The sequence below is a fragment of the Hemicordylus capensis genome, chromosome 2 (genome assembly GCF_027244095.1).
Source record: "Hemicordylus capensis ecotype Gifberg chromosome 2, rHemCap1.1.pri, whole genome shotgun sequence".
NCBI lineage: Eukaryota > Metazoa > Chordata > Lepidosauria > Squamata > Cordylidae > Hemicordylus > Hemicordylus capensis.
This window is the reverse complement of record NC_069658.1, coordinates 311,506,957-311,523,163: the sequence shown is the minus strand read 5'-3', so window position 1 is coordinate 311,523,163 and position 16,207 is coordinate 311,506,957. Positions and strand designations below refer to the sequence as shown.

The 16,207-nt window shown below is 46.0% G+C and overlaps 1 long non-coding RNA gene across 1 annotated transcript; it reads left to right on the top strand.

Annotated features, from left to right (window-relative positions):
* The first annotated feature begins 942 nt into the window (after window positions 1-942).
* LOC128346176 (uncharacterized) lies at window positions 943-13,109 on the top strand. The gene is made up of 3 exons (XR_008316822.1): window positions 943-1,154; window positions 9,471-9,597; window positions 12,119-13,109. It is a non-coding gene; the product is annotated as an uncharacterized LOC128346176 (long non-coding RNA).
* The last annotated feature ends 3,098 nt before the right edge of the window (window positions 13,110-16,207 follow it).

The following is a 16,207-nucleotide window of genomic DNA, read 5'->3' as shown; positions in this document are numbered from 1 at the left end:
CAGTAAAGGTCATCCATCAGGCCGACCAAGGCTGTCTCAACTCCATAGCCAGCTCTAAAGCCAGTTTGAAATAGGTCTAGATAACCAGTTTCCTCCAAAACTGCCTGGAGCTGGTTCGCCACCACCCTCTCAATCACCTTGCCCAACCAAGGGAGATTGGCCTGTAACTATCCATCGCTAAGGGAAGGCTTCTTAAGGAGCGATCTAACCATTGCCTCCTTCAGACAAGGAGGCATGCTACCCTCCCTCAGCAATGCATTTATGATATTAACTAGGCCACTTCCAACAATCTCCCTGCTAGACAGAAGCAGCCAATTTGGACAAGGCTCCAGAGAACAAGTGGTAGGCCGCACCACCCCAAGCAGCTTGTCACAGATTGAAACTAATCCAACCTAATACTGCAAGAAGGATTGCTGGACACCTCCTCCATAGACCTTGTAGAAATAGTGGAGTCCAAGTCCACCCGAATACAGGAGATCATGTTCACACAGAACCCATTAAAAGTGTCACAGCAGAATGACCCCGGGGATTGATTTGAAGTAGAAGGAGCAGAAACTAAACTCTTCACAACCTGGGAATGTGAGCTCTCTTCCGGTATATGAAAGGAAGAGATCTTGCACTCCTTTCCTTTTGTCTCTATTTTACTCTAATTTGGGTCTGCCCTGCATCTCTCTCTGTGTATGCTCAGATGCAATCAGAGGAGTATTTCCTTTAGTCACTACAGCCTTTTGCAATGACCTGAAGGCACCTTGGAAAGTGCCTTATCAGCAGGCGCGTAACAATGATAGGGCAAGGGGAGACAGTTGTCTGGGGGCCCCACTGCCTGGAGGGGCACCCAGAGGCACCTCATGTGACTCCCCATTGCCCCCTGCCCAGCCCCATAGCCTCTCAGCCACTTGCCCTCTTCGCCGTCTCTCCTGCTTGTTCTGCTGGCCGCAATCGAAGCAGCAGGCAAGCTGCAAAGAGCTCCTTTTCTCCCGCCTCTCAGCTGATCGGCGGGTGGGCGGGGCTTCCACGGAGGCCTCCGTGTAGGCCGCAGTGAAGCCTGAACTCGAGTAGGGCCCAAGCAAGCCAGGAAGGAGGAGGCAGCCAGAGTGTTCTCTGCAGCAGAAGACCCCTTGCTGCCCTGCTTAACCCAGACCAGCATTTGCCAGGTAGAGTGTGAACTCCTTTTTGTGGTTACCTTTCCAGCCATATATAGGGATCTGCTTGCCATAGGGCTTGGATATGGGGGGGGGGGGAGGGACCGAGAAGTCTCTGAATATTTATTTTGAAACAGCTTGGAAAATTTGCTGACTTAAAAAAAACTATCTAAAAAGTCCTATAAGTGGCTTGTTTCATGGCAGAAAATTGCAAAAACTTCTGGAACAGTATTTTATTAATTTTATTTATTCATTCATTCATTTATAAATGCACTTATGTTCAAGTTGTTTTGCAACCCAGAAGGTCTGAGTGAGAACTGTGAAGCATGTGTGGTGCTTTTATTTTATTTTTCTTGTGTGTGAACTGCTCCCCAATAACTTGCAGGGACTTCAGGGTAAATCTGGCCAACATGTGAATGCAGCACCTCCATTCCAGAGGAGATGTGTCTTAAAGGGCTTTAAAAGCCTCCTGTGAAAAACCTCCTGCAATCAAACTTGACTGAATTTGTTCAGAATTCTGAGAAAACAAACATAGGTTCACCCTGCATGGTTGAAAGTCTCCTTTGCTAATCTGCAGCGAGGGGCCCATTTTAATAATTCATCTTTCTAGTGTGTTCTAGGCATTAAAAGTAATACAAATGTATAGTACTCAATGTATATCACTATATATTGTGACGTGTGTGTGTGTGTGTATTCAGTGAAATGTATTTGCAGGCAGCATACTTATTTTGGAATATCAGACTTAAATCCTTGCGGGCCTGGGGTGTGCGGAGGCCCTGGACTTGGGGGGGGGGGCATTTTAAAATCTTGTCTCTGGGCCCACTCCAACCTTGCTACGCCCCTGCTTATCAGAATGGCCTTTTACCTGGAATGCAGCCAGCTATAGCTTTTCTTCCAAGCTGTAGGAAAATGGCTACGTTTCTCTGGTTTGGGAGGGGGGAATTGAAGTACCCCAAATGCCGTAGCGAGTGAGTCTAGTAACAAAGGGTTGGACTTTTATATTAGTTCCCGGTGGTGGTGGTGGGGGGGTGCTGCTGCTGCTGCTGTTTGTTTCTCCCATAATATTGGCCATAGTCTGAAATTGGGTGCTAGCCTTGATTACCATTATTCTTGACCCAGTAGGGTCTTCCTAAGGCTTACTGGAAAGTAAAATAAATGATGGAGCAACTCCAAAAGATTTTATTCAGAAAATTTTAATCAAACAAAGCAAGACTTGCAGAATAATGTTCTTCAGATGTTGAGTGGAAGTGTGTGTGTGTATTCCTGAATATACTTGCACTGAAAATGTTTTTCCTCTCTGAATTCTTTGGCTCTTATTATTCTCCGTGCAGTTAGTCTGCACTATGCTTCATCCACAGCCCTGTGGTGCAGTTCTTAAAATGGCCAGAAAGGAAATGGGAGATATGCTTGGCCCGCATCTAGTGCCACTGGCAGTTTTACCATCAGTTCTCAGGAGACAAAGATCAGGTTCCAGTCTTTCCTTCTGAGACAGAACTGTTTTTGGCTGCTGTGGCCCATGAGCCATGCAAAAGATCCTATACTCAGTTATCTTGTGGGATAAGAAGAAGACAATGTTAAATGAATAAACCACTGAAAAGGTTTTAGGGTACATTTTTATCCAAAACACTCTACAACTATAAAGTTGCAGATGAACTAAATAGTTATATTTAGATCAATGTGATGTAATAGATCATTATAAAATATGCCAACTTGTAACATCCAAGTACATCAATGGGACACTACAATTATGTTTCAAATCCTAAATATGTTTACTTAGAAGCAGGTCCCATTGATTCACTATGGAGAATTGCTAAGGTGCTGGTTAAGGACAAAAGGTGCAGATACTGCTGTGCTGCAGACTAGCATTAGGCTTGCCAACACTTCAGTGGCAAAAATTGGGACAGGGACTCCGAGCATGCCGGGGGAGGGGGGACATGGCCACCTAGGGGTGGGGCCATTTTTTTAAAAAAAAAACTTTTAAAGCTGCCACTGAGAGCAGCAGTGAAGCAGGACAGCAGCGAGAGCTCTCCATTCCAATGAAAGGAATGGCTGATCTGGGCTGGCAGGGGCTAGGGGCAGGCTGGCTGGGGCAGGCAGTGTGCTGCTGCTAAAAGAAAGCTTGGAGAGAAGGAAAGGAGAGGCGAACATTTACTGCTGCAGCCGCCGGCTGACGACTCGCTGACATCCGTGACTGTAATGTAACTGCAGGAGGAGGGTAGGAGGGGGAAAGAGTCCCTTCCTCGGCCCTGCCTGCCTCCAAATGAGGCTCCTGTGCTAGCCCCGCCCATCTGCCAAACAGCTGATTGCTGGAGGGAAGTGACGGGAGGCTCGGAGCAGTTCAACAGCAGCAAAAGTTTGCAAGCCAGCAGGGAAAGAACTCCTTGGAGCTCACGCTGGCAGCTGTTGCCCACCTTCCATTCCAGCCACCAAAACGCGAGGGAAAGAGTGTCCTGGACTGGACAAGCACTTTCCCCCGAAAATGCGGGACATCCCACATAATGCGGGAATATTGGCATCCCTAACTAGCATAGCTCTGCTGTATGCATGCGGGGGGGGGGGTGCCAGTAGGGATGTGCGAACAGGTTTGACGTTCACATTTGATGTCAACCCTGTTGTCATGGCTCAGAGTTCTGACTCAGAAGAGTCAAAGCAGAAGGATTCACCTGCTAGTGAGGGCTCAGAGGCACAGCAACAGGATTTGACAGGGAGACCAGACTCTGGAGCTGAGGAATTGGAACAGCTGCCAGACATGATTTCTGATGAGGGGGAGCCTGGGATTTCACCTGTCTTGAGAAGACATCTCAAGAGGCAGGCTCAGTGGTAGTCACGCAGGCTCAGGAGATAACAGGAGAGGAAGCAGAATGCTGACTCAGGGAAGCCTGATTGGCTGCTGGTTCTCTTGAACCATATATATTTAGCAGTCTGTCAGTTGCTCAGATGCTATTAGCAATGTCGCTGACCGCAGTCCATGTGCTATTCTGAATTCCTGACTTTTCCAAATTCCAGTTTGCCCTTGTTTAGGCTTTCCTGCTTTGTTCCACTAATTCCTTGTTTCTGGTGTCCTTCGCTCTTTCATTCTTCGCTCTGTGTTTTCTTTTCAGTTATTACTCAGTTATTGTTAGAGGGGGGGTACCTAGTTCAGTTCAGGGGGACTTAATTCATTTACTATTTTCTTTGTGAGCCTTTTATTTTCCTTCGTGTAGCTTCGCTGCTGCTTTCTGTTAACTCACAGGGGGAGTGCTGAAGGGGGTTGTAAATCCTGTTGGGTGAGCCGAGCTAACAGATTTACGACACCTGTTTGGTTCGAAGGTTCAGGGTCGAACTGAACCATCTCCAACTGGGCCACACAGAGGCCAATTGCACAGGCGCGGCAGCCTCCAAAATTGCCACCACACCGGAGGGGGAAGGCCCAAACAGGCTGAAGAGCTAGCCGAACTGGCCAGTTTGGGCTGCAAGGAAGGCCAGCAGGGCGAGGGGGAACCTCCGTGGACCCTCCCCCCACTGCCTCCAACAACTCCCCCAAAGGGGGTAAGGTTAAAAATAGATAGATAGATAGATAGATAGATAGATAGATAGATAGATAGATAGATAGATAGATAGATAGATAAGGTCCACGAACACCCCTCCCCCGGACCAGATCAGGAGGGTTCGAAGGGGTGCCAGACCAAACTGGCTTGGTCTGTTTTAAGTCCGGTTCAGAGTCTAACTGAACCGGGCCAGCCGTTTCCATGCACACCCCTAGTAGCCAGTCTCCCTTATCGTTGGAAGCACTCCCTGTGACCTGGAAGTAGATCTCCGAGGGCTGTGCAAGCCAACTTCCAGGTTGCACTGAATCCCTCTGGGTGCTGGTGAATCAGTGAAAAATCAGTGGAGGCGTGCCACCGCCCCCCGCCCCCTGCAGGCACATGGGCTGAGTTAATGCAGAATGCAGAAACAGTGTCCAACCTATGTGCATGTAAGCCACACAAACAAATGCATGGCTGAGATTCTATTATGTGCCTGCAATAACATTATGACATTACTTAATACTACATGCTCTTAAAATATTTTTAAACTATTAAAGTATCATATTGCCCAAGTACTTTAGTGACACAGAAGCTATGGTGAACGTGTAGAACTGAATGTTACTTTTACAGAAGCTCTTTCTTTTCTTTTTTTAAGTTCTGTATACTTGAAAATCAATAGACATAAGATGCATTTTTATGCCACGGTTTTGAATGCATAAATACCATTGCTCTGCAAGCTGTCTAAACAATGAGTGTGAATTTTAGTAAAAGCTAAAATGGAATATCCCTGGGAAAGTATAATACTGCAAACTTGGAATGGGAGGTGAGGGAAATTGTCTTATTTTCTTTACTCCAGAAATATGAACTTAGATCCCAGATTTGTTTGCTTTAGTTTGCAGATTTGCCAGGTGCAATGAGACACTAGGACAGGATGCGCTCAAGATATTTGTCTGGGTGATTTTCTTTCCCTTCTTCAATTCCTGTTGCATATATTAACACATCCTCTTTTCCACATCTGGCAATAAATTATTGCACTCACTATTTTTATTCAATACTTCTGTTGATTCACAAAGTTTTGAAGGCAGGGAGCTAAGCATGGTGAATATTTATCAGCCAGCAGTAATATTTCTGTTCAGCTAACTCTTAAAGATTATTTTAATTATAATTGTGCAGGTAGTCCAGAATTTTTCCAGGTTGGTTTTTAAAAATGTATTCACACTGCTGAAGCAAATGCCAGTTTATAGTACAGTTATAGCACGTCCTAATTTGGGGTGACACTTCATTCACTTTGCATTTTATTCAACTGTCCAGAACCTAATACAAAGAGATTTTGATGGTTATTCTCAAGCATGCCAAAGGAACTGTGTTTTTCCTAATGTCTTACCATGACCCCTAAAACTGAGCAAAAGCAACAATTGGCAATATCATTCATGCACATCAAAATAAGATGGATGTTTGCAGGGAATGGATGGATAGATGGATGCACAAATAAAAATCTGTTATTCAATTCGAGGTTGAATCGTATTGCAGACCCCCCCAAATTGATTCATTGAAAGCAGCTGGCTTGGCCAGCTGCCTCAACAAATCAGCCCTGAATCATCCAAATTGATCTGGGTGATTTGCATGCCATTTTGAGGCCTGTTTTAGTGGGAAAACAGGCCTCAAAGTGGGGCATTTTCTAGGGAGAGCTGGTCTACCGATTGGGATTGGTGGGTAGACCAACCTTCCACACTGGACTTAGAGCATCAGCCCTAAGACCTGTGTAAGACCAGGTAGACCTATCCTCCAAAATGGGTTAACACTCTAAAGTGGAGGGGTGGTCTACCCGCCAATCCCAAATGGTAGACCAGCTCTCCTGTTTTTGCAGGGAGAGCTCTCCCTCAAAAGAAGTGCCATTTTGAGGCCCCTTTTTCCAGAAAAACTGGAAATGTTCTGTACCAACTCAAAGTCGCATTCAAATTGCCCAGATTTATTTGGGTCGAATTTTGGGATGATTGTCCTTGACCCAGAATTTTGAGGGTGATTCAACTGAGGAATCTGCTAATCACCCCCGATCTGACCCAAATTGATTCAACAGCGAATCAGTTTGCACACCCCAATGGATGGATGGATGGACGGACAGACGGACGGACGGATCATCTCGAAGAGAACTTCAGGAGTAATATTCCATTCCTTCACTTCACATGCTCAAAAATTTAGTTATGTTCATTCAGTCAATCAATCACTAAATCAATCACTCAATTCCTTTTTTACAATCCTTGATCAGTATTAACACAATATGCATCTTTTTTGTTGTTGTTAAAAATGTCTATTCCACTGCCATTTGAAGAATTCTTTGTAGGTCTCATTTGTTCTCTTTTACCATTCCCAGTCATTCATTTCAGTAACTCTTCTTGTACAAGATAAGTTCCTGGTGGACGGCAGCCTAAATCTTCTAGCAAAGCATTAAATCTCTACAATAAATAAAATGACTGCTTACAGATTGTATGATTGATTTCTTTCATGGCTTGTAAAATTGAATTTCAAAGGGCCAACATGAAAGCAGTAGAAAATATTACCTGTTGTCTAATAAACCTTTGCAAAAGCTTCTTATTGGTGTATTTCCAGATAGACTGAAAAAAAGAATGAAGAATGGTGATTTGAATGTTCTACATATCATTTCAGGGTTCCAAGCTTCCCAGATGCATTACAGAATAATACTTATTTTCAATATAAGACCTTACCATCTTTACGTTGTTTATTATATTTGTACACCACCACAAATTTCCATCTCTGGGCGGTTTACAGCAAAATAAAAAAAATTTAAAATCTTAAAACAATTTAAAACCACAAGTCTAGTTAAAAAACCTGGGTGAAAAAATATGTCTTAAAATACTTTTTAAAAGTTGTCAAAGATGTGGAGGCTCTTATTTCAGTAGGGAACACATTCCAGAATCTTGGGGCAGCATCAGAGAAGGTGTGTCCCCATGCAGCCACCAGACAAGCTCTGGCAACTGCAGATGAACCTCGCCAGATGATCTCAGTGGGCAATGGGGTTCATAGTGAAGAAGCCATTCTCTTTAATACTTAGGGAGGCGGGTCTCATGATCAGTGAGATCCACTTTTGCAAGGTTTGCAAGACACAAACAGGGCAGGAGCCCTGGGCGGCCGGATCGGCCACCCACACAACTGCCGGCTCCATGAAGGAGCCAGCGGGGGCAGGGAAGTTCAGGGGCCACGCAGCCCCTAGAAGCTCCTGTATGCCCTGCGCAAGCATGCAGGGCATACTGGAGAGACCCCCAGAGCCGGGAGGCGGCTTTTCGCCTCCCCTCTGGGGGTCTACTCATGAGTAGCCATGGCGCAGAGCCGCACTGCAGCTACTCATGATTTAAAAACCCTCTCCTAGCCCGATTTCGGCTGATCATGGGGAGAGCCTCTGGGTCTAATTTGTTTAGAACTTTGTAGGCTATAACCAGCACCTTGTGTTTTGCTCGGAAACTAATTGGTAGTCCGTGTAGTGCTTTTAATACAGGACTAAGAAGATATCTTCAAGATGACCCGGAGACCAACCTGGCCATTCTGTACCAACTACAGTTTCCAGACTACATACAAAGGCAGCCCCACATAGAGTGCATTGCAGTAGTCAAGTCTGGAGATTACCAGCATGTGTACTACTGTTCTGAGGTCATTTATCTCAGGAAAGGGACACAGCTGGTGTACTAACCAATGCTGATAGAAAGCACCTCTGACCATTGCCTCAACCTGAGACACCAGGGAAAGGTTTGGATCAAAAAACACTCCCAGACTGAATACCTGTTCTTTCTAGGGAAGTGTGACCTCATCCAGAACTAGCAGATCAAAATACCTCGATGAGCAGTGGTGATTGTACAAAAATTGTGTTTTCTTATATAACCTGGGCCCAGGCCATTTACAGCACTTTGTATGTGGCCCAGAAACCAGTCAGCAATATATGCAATTAGTTTAAAACAGGAGTAATATGGTATCTCTGAGCTACCCCTGGGACCAATCCAGCTGCTGAATTTTATAACTGGAGTTTCTGGACTACTTAAAAGGCAGCCCTATGCAGAGAGCATTGCAGTATTAAAGCCTAGAGATTACCAACATGTTTTAATACTGCTTTAAGATCATTCTCTTCTAGAAATGGATGTAGTTGATATATCAGTTGGAACTGAAGGAGACAGGGCTCTGATAAGGTCTATATAAACTGCCCTCTTCCTGTGATGAGCACTTGCTGGTAATACGAGCTTGCTTTCTGCCTGCTGACTGACAGACCAGTCCTGGACCCCGTCTCCCATCTCCCTGGCCTGTATCTCCTTGGGACTCTCTCTGAATCCTGATCCTGCTGTGCCTCCCAGTGCCTGGCTGCCTATGGCATCTCTTCATGCTCTGCCAACTGCCTACATCCCTGAAGAGTGGTGGGAGTGCTCCCTTGGCCCCTTCTGACTGCCTGGAATGGTGAGCTTGACACGCCCACCCAAAAGCAAGTTGGAAATCGGGCAAGATCATCTGTTTTCTTCCAGACTGGCTGGAGCTAGGAAGTTGCCGTCATTTCAGTGAACTTGGCCAACTAAGGCCATCTCTGAGGGTTCTAGTGCATGTCTGATAATTGCCCCTTTTAAATATGGAGGCATCCTGTTTTCCCTCAGTAAGGCCATTTGAAAATGATCCAATCCAACCATACAAGAGTCTGGCCATGGTGGCTGTGGTGCAGGCTGCCTCATTCCAGTCATTGTTGCAGAGTTGTTCTTTGATTTATAAGGATTTAAACAAGAGGCTTAACTTCAGTTGCATAAACAATTTTTTTTTAATTTCTTAACACTAGCTAACAAGCTAACAGTCATTTCTGTAAGAGGGGAGAGCAAAATCAACAGAACTGATAAAACAACCAATCAGCAGAACTGAAGACTAACTCCACCCCAAGGACCCAACACAGACACATACATACAGAGGTAAGTATGCCTTAGGCAAGCAGAAAGACAATGCTTAGTTACACAGTAAAAATCCAACAGTTATTGGTGTGTAAACAGAGATGACAGGCCAATACTCTTCCACCTATCCTGCAGAGTCTAATGAGTCTTCTGCCTCTGCTTCATCTTAGGGAAGTATTGTGAATTACCTTTATGGCATTCTTTCCATGCCATCGGGTTACCCATTTCTTCCACAAAAAAGTAGAGAATAGGTGGACAATTTTCCTTCTTATTCCATAAACTCAAGTAAAGATGGGGAAGATGGCTATAGTATGGAGCAGGACAGAATTAAATGTAATCCTGTGTACTGAAACTGGTCCAGTTGCCTAGTTGGCTATTTAGGTGGGTGACCGGCAGGAGAATTCCACCCTGCCTATTATGCTGAATTTTTGGTTTCCCTGGAACCTGCTCTGGAGAATGTAGCCAATGCTACTTTCTCTGCATGTGTTCCATAGACAGGGGCCCTCATTCCCCCACGCCTATAGGAGCTGCTCTAGAGTGGGGTGGGGAGAGAACTGCACCATCACGTTTGTTTGTTTGTCTGTCTGTCTGTTTGTTTGTTTGTTTGTTTCATCCTTCCTCCAAGGAGCCCATAATATATGGTTATGTTTGTTCTCACAGCAACCCTGTGAGGTAGGTTAGTCGTGTGTGTTTATTACTTTTGCATTCCACTCTTCCTTCGGGGAGTCCAGAGCGGTGTGCATTGGTTATGTTTGTCCTCACTATGACCCTTTGAGGTAGGTCCCCACTGAAGTGTGTGGAGGGTTTTTTGACTGGTTTCAATGACATTTCCATTTGGAGAGTCAAGCTTCCTTGAAAGCCAAGCTGCAAGTCTACTCCGATGCCCCAGAACGTATAAATTGGGTTGTTTTTCCAGGTTCATTGGTGCTTCATATCATGGGCAGCCAAGGGAGTTGCTAAGGGTGTTAATCGCAAAACATTTCCAGTCTTGAGTGGGCAGTTTCCCTAGTCTTGATTAACAGCGCAGTGGATGCACTATTTTGGTGGCAGGCAGAGCACTTTGATCATTGGCTGCAGTAGCTTGGGCTGAACACCTGCTAGCTAACTGGCAGAAGCTGGCAGCCTTGGGGCTGAGCAGTCTATTCATCATTTACTTACTCCAGCATCAGATTCCATTAAGCTGCATTTGTGCATGGATTTGGCCAATTCAGGTTATCAGTTTCCCTTGCAGGGAGTTGGGCTATACCAGAAGAGCACTGCCCAGGTTTGCCCAAAGCTTTATCATGCAGGACTGGCTACCAGAGCTATTGGTGGCACTTATCAGTATTCAGCCATTCTGCCCAATTTAGATGGCTTTTCATGACACTACCACTGATTGTAAAATCTGTAAAATGCTGGAGGTGGGTCCCATGCCCGCCCGCCCTCTCATCACCAGTTTGGGTTCCCCTCTTTCACACAGTTGCCTAGCCATATTCTATTTAATTTAATCTCTGTTTTGAGATATTGAGGCAATTCTCACAATCGCCAAAAAGCGGGCTAAGGGAGCCCAGCCCACTTTTTGGCAATTGTTTGCTGCCACGGGAACCACACGGCTCTCGGCAGCAAACCACCAAAACTACCCCTCCCCTCAGCCGAGGTTAACGGAGCAAGTGCTCCGTTAACCTCCGCATACTTGTGTGTCGCCACACAGTGCAGCAACACACAAGTAGACACCCGACAGCCTCCCGGGCTCGGGGGTCTCTCCAGGATGCCCTGAATACTCGTACGGGGCATCTTGGAACTTCTGGGGGGCCGCATGGACCCAAATCCCCACAGCCCCCGCCAGTTCCGTGACAGATCCGGCAGTCATGTGGGTGGCCGATCTGGCTGCCCATGGCTGCAGGCTTGCTCATCTGTGGGGAGAGTGGGCTAAGCCCGCTCTCTCTGCCTAACCCCATCTGGCGAGTCTCACTGATCGTGAGACTCGCCTCATTGTGTTACAAATGGACACCCTGGTGGCATTCTGTGGGGCTTTATGGAGAAGCCAGTTACTGCCTGTGTTTTACAGGTTTTGACTCCTGGGGCCGAGCCTTGTGAAAGGTTCTGGCCAGCTATGCGGTGTTGTTCTTTGCAGGGTTGTTCTTTGAATTAGGAGTTCCAAAACCACTCAGAGTAGGAGAACTCCCATGTAGAATTAGCAGGTTGTCCACCCACTCTTTTCTGTCCTGCCCATTCATTTATGGTTATATATTTATGCCCAAGGTGACGATGCAGGTCCTTTGTTCACCACTCCAACGCATTGCCTCTCATCTAATTTTAACTTTGGGCACTCATTGCATTCCACAAGAAGGCCTTCAACCTCAGGAAATTGTAACACTCATTCTTCTAGACCAGTAGCTGGTTGCAGCCGCAGTATTCAGCAGCCACAGTATGGCCAAGGATTGTGTAGGAGCATTAGCAGATTGTGCTATGCAGCTTGTTGACACACGTGTGTGAATTCGGCCCAGAATCTAAGCAGGATTCATTGTTTGCTGGTCAGGCTGACTGTTTCCTTTTTTTACAGATGCTTTGTGAACATCCTGCTTGGTATTTGTGCACATTTGTGGCAGCCTTTTCTGGACCATTTAAGAGGCACACTTTACCGGCTTTGGCACATAATTGGGTGGTGGTGCCTCCTGTGTGGAACAACTATTCCAGATCCCTTTCATTCCCTCATGTGTGTGGTTGTGCACTATGGTGGCAACCATTTGGGCCTGATGAAAAGCCAGGCATTGCTCTTGCAGCCAGCCATTTCTGAGTTTCATGTTTTGCTGACCCATGGGGCTAGATTTTATGTTATTGTCTAACCTGATGAGCGGTATATAAATGTAAGTGCTAAATGTAAGTGCTGATGTCTCATCAATATTGGTGAGGTGAAGAGATCCCTAGATGTAGCAAGAGGGATAGTAAAAGTAAACCAGGAAATTGTCAAGGCATTATTGCCTTGTGACAGCAGAGTCATGCTGCCCCATAAAATGCATCACTGTTCCAACCCTATAGGGCAGGCGGGGTCCACCTTTAGGCTCAGGGAACAATTTGTTTCTGATGTCCTTGCAGTTGGGTTTATTTGAGTTATTCGTTGGTTGGGGGAAAGGGAGCAAAACTGAGGTTTGCCCCCTTTTGTGGCAGGTGAGTGTGGGCTGAGGACCCTTTGGGCCTTCAACCAGAGGCATTTATATGGTGAAGAGGGTTTCCATGGAACAGTCTCAGTGTTTTGTGGCCTGGGTTGCTGGGAATGGGGCCCCGTTGGGAAGCTGCTCATCTTGCCCAATCAGAGCTTTGTAGCTTAGGGATTGGTGATGCTGGCAACCCTCCCTCGACACAGAATACTGTGTGGTAAGGAGGAAGCCAGAGGTCAGATGACTGCTGGCAACCACCAAGCCCAGTTGATTTGCCCAGCAGTGGGGAAAATAGCCATCTTTAGGAGGCTAAATCCCACAAGGGAACGAGTTGCCCACACTCAGGTTAAGGAAGTTAGAAATATTGCCCTGTTGCATGTTCTGTAAATTGTTAATAAAGTTTGGCACTTGTTTACTCTATTACATGTGTCTTGTCTTTCATTGGGCTCTAGGTACAATGGCTCTGTGACAGTAGTGGTATCCAAGTCAGCCTGGATATGAGAGATTTTGTCCACAAAGAGGCTCATTAAAAGTGTCACAGCAGGATACTGAAAGTTCCAATTCAAGTTCAGGAAGGAGGGAACCTGACTCAGTCCCCTAACCATTCAGCTGGGAGTGAGCTCGTAGATGCAATCCATGCAGAAGTGAACTGCTTCTTTGCTGTACATATCACCACCACAAAAGCTTTCGAATGGGCTCTGTTGTATTTTGTAGGATTCAAGTCAACTCCTCCTCCACTTGCACTCTAGTTGTCTTCCTAACCACTTCAGCTGCTGTAGCTTTTCTGTATACTACAGGGTTAATTTTGAAGCAGGCTGGATAGGACTCTTAAGAGCAATCATGTCTACTGTCCTAGTGAGTTCCCTGTTCTAGGCCTCCACCAGGGCAGAATCACTGGCAGAACCAATTTTAAAACATTTCAAGGTTTATTTGAATCCTATATTGGATCCAATAACTTTTTCAGGTAGACCTTCCTAATAAGTCCTGCAGAGTTATGCTGTGGCTGTAACTCCAAATGTAACTGGTCCCTGACACTGGGGAAGCCAAAGGAGTCTCCACCTGTGGAATACCTCCCTGATCAATGCAAAAGACCAGATTGCATGTGTGGCCAGAAACATGCATTGATGCCAAGACAATTGGGATAGGCCCATAGTTGTCATGAGCTCTCCGACACTACTCCACGACCAGCTCCATCAGCTCAGTAAGATACTTTGGTGCTCAGTACACCAAAAGAATTCCCAGTCTGTCCCTGGTACCCAGACCAAGATATACACACACATTATGAGACCACTCTCTCACCAGGATCCTGATAAGAAGGATGTTATTCCTATGTATGTCACCACCTACTTCCCCTCACCTGCTCACCCGGGAGCAGCTGGACTCAAACCACTAGCCTCCCCAGCCTAGTCTCCATTGTACAAGCCAGTTTGCATACTTAATATGTCATCACTCTATAAGGCTGAATATGCGAACAGTCTCCACTGAAATATATCACTCACGAGGTCACACCAAGTGAAATGAATGTTCTGTGATAATTGATCTATGACTTTGAAAGCTGTTTTACACATGCAAGTCATTGCATGACTTGCATGTGTGAAGTTCACCATTCATGTGTGAACTTCCCCTAAGAGAGCAGTCTTTGTTTTATGATCATGTTTATGAGCATACTGTACATCAAAATTGCTACAGACAGTACACAAGCACAGCAGCACTTTATGATTTGGCAACAGCCGAGACTGTTGAATGAGGAGTTTCAAAGTTCTTTTGACCCATGACAGCAAATTCAGATCTGTGGCCACTTCCTTAGGCTGAAAGTGGCCCTATCCTAGCTGTTCTTGGCATACACGTTTTGATAGAATTGTATTCATTTTCCAGTGAAGATAAGGAAGAACAAGAAAGGATATGGTTCATGTTCTTAAGGCTCCATTCACACGTAATGCCAAACTGGAGTTGAATGGGGCAGAGGTTGGAATCCATGTACATTTGAATGCGTGAAACTGTGGTTTCACAGCAAAAGCAACCTGTGGTTTCCCTCACCAAATTCCAATTTCAAGCTTCAGTTTGTAAAGAGTTTCGCTGCTTCAGCCTGAGGTTTGAAGGTGGCTGCGTTATGTCTGAACATAGACACCGCCATAACCAGGTTTTCATACTGTTTCTGGAACCAAAATCATAGAGAGTGACTGTTGCTGGTGTCTATCCTATGTTTCTTTTTAGCTTGTGAATCCTTTGGGGACAGGGACCCATATTAATTAATTAATTCTCTATGTAAACTGCTTTGGAAACTTTTGTTGAAAAACAGTATATAAATTGTGGTTGTTGTGGAGAGGGAGGCCCAGACCTGCCCAGGAACGTGCGTGCTCCATGCCTGCTGCGCTTTTCACTGGCCACCTCTGCCAGCACTTGCCCTGTCTCCATGCTCATCAAGCTGTTGCCCAGCCACAGGAATGCCACCTTGTCCTATCCCAATCTTCTAAGCCTGTCAAAGGGAAAAACCACATTAGGGGATGCCCACTTTCCACTGTGTCTCTTACCCACCCAACCCAGCAACCAGAAGAAAAAGCAGACCGGATGGCAAGATGGGCACTATGTGTTTTGGTCAACAAAAATGAATTGATAAAGAAGTATGTTCACAAGCACATGCAGTTGTGGTGACACCATAAACCAAGCAACCCGATTAGATCACTGCAAAGATAACATAAGGTAGGGCAGTGATACCTGGGATTGGCTCTAAAAGGCAGCCCCACCCAGGAATTCTGGAATGTGTCTGCTCTAAAAGTTGGGGAAGGGGGAGGGGGTAGCTCCTTAAGTAAAAACATGCAGTCTCTGGATTTACTCATGAGAAGAACCATCCTGGGGTACACAGGGATTGGGCAGAATGATTAATAATGTGTGACGATGCCCCTTCTCCCAAGGACCACTCTCTCATGGGAGTGAAAGGCAATGGAGACATGCCTGCAGGCAGGACGGCAGAGGCCGCCCAGCCTGGTTGCTTGACACAAGCAAACGGGTACCCAGCAACACCTTTCCCTGTCATGGCAACTGCCAAGATGAAGTAGTCCAAGCAGTCCCTCTTCCAGTCTGGCCATCCATTGTCACATATCCATGTTTGTTTCTACCCCACTTTCATAGGATCGCTGGTAATTGGGGCTCTCCTCTCCCATGATTCCCTGTGGTGGCCGATCTGCATATGCCACAACACTGGACCAAACCAGGGACATTTGAATGAGAGTAAAGCTCTATCTTGGGTGCTTGTGTTTCCCTAGTCAACCCATCCAGTACTGCCCAGACACATAGAGCAGCAACCTCTCCTTGGGAGTATGAAAGGGTTGCCTGGAGAGGAGGGGGTCATGGTATACAAGTTATATTATTTACCAGAGAAAACAGGGCCCAACACAAGTGGGGCTCCCTTGACTCGGATGGCCTAATTCATGAGAGCACAGTCTGTCGGAGGACCAAAGCTTACTGATCCTCTGATCCTCCCTAGTGGACTGGCC